Source organism: Lactuca serriola, chromosome 4, assembly GCF_051521515.1.
Source record: "Lactuca serriola cultivar US96UC23 chromosome 4, Lser_US96UC23_V15, whole genome shotgun sequence".
Lineage (NCBI taxonomy): Eukaryota > Viridiplantae > Streptophyta > Magnoliopsida > Asterales > Asteraceae > Lactuca > Lactuca serriola.
This window is the reverse complement of record NC_136411.1, coordinates 220,308,964-220,313,637: the sequence shown is the minus strand read 5'-3', so window position 1 is coordinate 220,313,637 and position 4,674 is coordinate 220,308,964.

The following is a 4,674-nucleotide window of genomic DNA, read 5'->3' as shown; positions in this document are numbered from 1 at the left end:
GTCACACCATGACTTTCTGCATTAGTCATTTTGGGATTATGACTCTAATTAATGATGATTTTATATGTATTGTTGGATTGCACAACTAAACTATTTTATGTTTATATGGTTTTGGGAAAAACAATATGGTTTATTTTACAATCGATCAACTAAAAAATGAAATTTTCGGGTTGTGTTTTTAGAGGTGTTACAATCAAGGTCTTTACTTGTGTTTTTAAGGGGCCAGTTCATGGTCTTCCATACAATTATAAAGGGCCAAACTCTGGTCTTTCATGAAAATGCTTGGGGCCAAACCCTAGTCTTCCATACAAATGACAGGATCTGTGACATCCCCAATTTCACGGACAGAAAAGACCTATTTATTTATGCTTATTTAAGAATCAGAGTATACTTTTTTTTGAAGAATAATATTGCAAAATTTGCTCCCAAAATATGATAAAGATATTATCACAGCAGTTCCGAAGAAATGTATTTCATTTATATTAAAAATGTTGGGATGTCTTCGTTAACATAGTACATAATCATAAACAGAAAAATAATACATGCCCTACAAATATCTAATATTCTACTGCCATATATTTATAAAACTCTCATCTGATCATCACATATGTGCTCTTGTGCCACTACATATAATACAAGAAATTGAGTAGGTTAGGCTTTAGGGGTGGAGTACGTATAGGGAGCACATATGGTTTTCAGTCCACAATAGGTAAATTCGTTATATTCATCAAATCATTCAACTCGATTACCCATTCACGTTATCCACACTTTTTGTCCCTAAAGGTTTTAATTTAAGGGAACTATCCTAAGGATTATCTTCAGGATAGAAAATAAAGCTTAGAGGATTCCTTAGCAATATATGTTAGTAAGGCAACCGTGAGGGGTGGGGGGTGGAGTACACCCAGTGAACACTTAGTTCAAAAACACATATATGTTGCAAGCCAACTAGCGATCCATTGGACTATCAAGAATAGTCTGTGGTTGTCATCTATAGTTCGCTAGAAGACTATTTCACCTTTAAATTCAAGGTCTATCATCTTCTAATTCATCTTCCATCTCTCATCATCTATATCATCTTTTATCTACCCATCTTTACCCACCATATTTATAGGTTTAAAATACATATACAATTTAAATCTAGTAAAACGTGTATAAATCATTTAACTAGCATAGATATCAAGAACATAGATAACAGGCACATACAAGTTGTAATTATTTTAAATACTTCATATCTATGTGTAAGATGAAAGTAAATATGCACCCACTTGTTATAAAGTTATGACTTGAAATTTGGACAATGATTCGCTTCTATCAACTGACTTTCCCTTGACGTAACTTAGTATAATTATTACTAAGTCTTAGTCTAATATTTTATGTTACTGAAAATAGTCAAGACCTATCAGTCCTTCCAATGAATACCGATAGCTCTATCAAATAAGGATCATTGCCAAACAAGAAGTAGTAGAGGGCATGACCATTTTGGCATATAGTCGTTCTAAAATCCAACAAACCTAGTAACACTTCAAACCAGTTACCTCTCCCAGTAAGTAGATCGATCAATATTATAACTTGAAATTACTGATAGTTATTATTTATAAATTGATAACAATGACTATGAATTTAAATATAAATTACACTAAAATAAAAGAGACTGTAATTTAACTTTCAAGGATTCCCTAGAAAAAAGTCTAGAAATTGCACTGGAGGAACTTTGGGCTAATAACTACTAGATATAGGGCTCCTAGGGACCTATGAACTTGCCAAAATATCCTAAACTCCAAGAAAATTTTGGACCAAAACAGGTAGAATTCGAGAGCGAGCGAGAGAGAGAGAGAGAATAGGAGGTGTGGGAAGAAATGAACCTTGGGCGGCTATTTATAGGCTACTTAGGACACTTGCGCTTCGCGCCCAAGACCATACATGTAACGTATTTGCTTGGTGTCTACTCTATCCCTCTAAATGCTTGACACGTAGCGATCATTGATTGGTATATCGTGATAGCTTCAAGAAGGTTGTGCGCGAGGAGCACACACGTGCAATTTTTTAGAATTTCAAAATTGCATAAATTCTTCATATGAACTCTATTTTGACGTTCTTTATATCCACGCGTAGATATCAATGGGATATTCAACTTTAATTTGGCTTTATTTATTTTGACTTTATTTATTACACATAAATCACATAATCCTCAAATAATTCTCCTTTATTACTTCAAAATAGGTAAAAATTGTTTACCTAACCATTACATCATCTTAATTATGATTATCGGGAAACACAGACATTACAGGGGCCAAATCTTGGTCTTACATGCAAGTATCAAAAACAAAACTAGTATCCTACATAGTGTAGGGAGAAAACTCACATTGAAGCATTGTCCTCAGCTAACAATCTCACGCAGCTGTATAGCAGGTGCTACACACCTCCTACGGAATCATACAAGGTAAACCCTTAGAATATATTCCAAAACTATCATTTTCACTAAAAGTCAAACCAGGTCAAAAGTCAATAGTCAATGTCAATGGCATATGACCTTCTACTTCGTGGCCAACTCACGGCCACATCGTGGCTAATGAACTCAATCACATAAATTTACATTGCCACGTTGTGGTAAAAAAAACCTCCACGACATGGTAGATTCCCTCTAAAACAGTCACTAAGCCCCTCACCGCCACGTCGTGACACCCTTCTAGCCACGTCGTGGTTGCTGGTTGAAAACAAATTTCTTGCTAAAGTTCTAAATATGTTAAGCCATTTGCTCAAGTTATCTAGAAGGCTTTTAAGGAACGCAATGGTATACAAAAATCCAAACTTTATAGACATGCATGCCCCAAGAATGACCTCAACCCAATTAGGTTAAAATATGAGAAAAGTGCCTTCTAACTTGCTTGACTCCAAAAACCCAACCATCTTCTAGATCCAGAAGGTACACAACTTAACGAACCTTGGTAAGTCATAAAGTTGCAAACTTTATCTCATTGTATCATTTAAAACACATCAAAGGACCCAGACATGCAAAGTAATCCTTGATCTACTAAGAAGAAGTCAAAAATATTAGATCTTGTAACCTTACAAATGGTCCAAAAGACGATCTAAAAGATGGGAATGTGTTCTTGCTTGATCCTTCCACCAAATCTTCTTATTCTTCCTTTAAAGTGTACCAAAACACCAAAGACAAGCTCAAGAGTAAATTACACAAATGGTCCATTTGTTTGCTCAGTTTCGTAGTTTTAGTCCCTAAGTTTAAAAATTGATAGGTTGCATCCCCATGGTTTATGAATATTACAGTTTTGGTCATTACTTCATATAAAAAGACTAACTTACCCTTTCTTTTTCCTTTTAATTTTCTTTTAACAATTTATTATTACTACAATAATAATAATAATAATAATAATTATTATTATTATTATTATTATTATTATTATTATTATTGTTATTACATATCAATTTTATTTGTTCTTTATTTTAATAGAATACGTATAGATTTCATACAAAATTATTTTTATTTATTTATATATATATATATATATATATATATATATATATATAATATTATTATTTATTTTTAACATTATTTATTTATCTTTTTTTTGTGGTTTAAAAATTGTCTAATATTTTTGACGTCCTATTTGAATATGCAATTTAATATTATTTTTTTTACATTTTGTTGATTCACATTATATAACATTTTTTTTAGGTTTTCTCTAATAAAAAAATTAAAATGGACCCCAAATAAGTATCAAACATCAAATATAATTGTTTAATGTTGTTTTTTATGTGTTTTTCGTTTACATCATTCGTTAATATGTTTTACTTTTTATTTAATTCAGCTTGAAGAGATTTTATTGTTACATTTTACAAATAATGTTAAATATTAGGATAAACAACTAACATACCTTCACAACAACAATCAAAATAACAAATATATTTTAACAACAATTAGTTAAAAGAATAAACATAAATAAAATCTACCGCTTGTTGATACCCATTAAGTATATATTCCCCTCGTGTTTATTTTTACAAAAGAAATAGGATTCAAATTAAATTACTGTTGGGCTTATAGTGTTGCATCATGGGCTCGGTCCTTAGCCCAGTTTTGGTAGCCGGTGTGGGCCTATCCAACCATGCATTATCTTACTCTAGGGTTTTAGTATTTAAGGTGCATGCATGCATCATTAGTTGGTAACGCTTTTATTAATTTTCTCATCAGTATTGTAAACCTTAGCTCGCCTCTACAGTGGAAGTTCTTCGTCGAGCTCTGCTGAGGTGTGACTATATTTAAATCATAAGCTTCACTTTGATTCCATACTGTGTTTATAATTGTATTGTGTTTGAATTGTTTGTTTTCATTAATATACCTGTGAAAGATCTAAACGATCTGAGATTTAATCTCATCAATTGGTATCAGAGCAGGAGACTGTGAAATTCATACACATCTCTTCTGTTGAAGAAGTTATTAGGGTTTTTCCGCATTGATTGATATTAATTGAGCCGTCATTCCATATTGGCGTATCTCATTAACTGTCGATCTTACTCTAACGATAAATTACAAGTCTGATCTGAAACAGGTTATCGATCAAACTGCATCACAATGTCCGTGGATGATTCACAAACCAATCCAATCAACATCTCCAACAGTATTGGATCAACGACAAGGATTCCAATCTTATACACTCA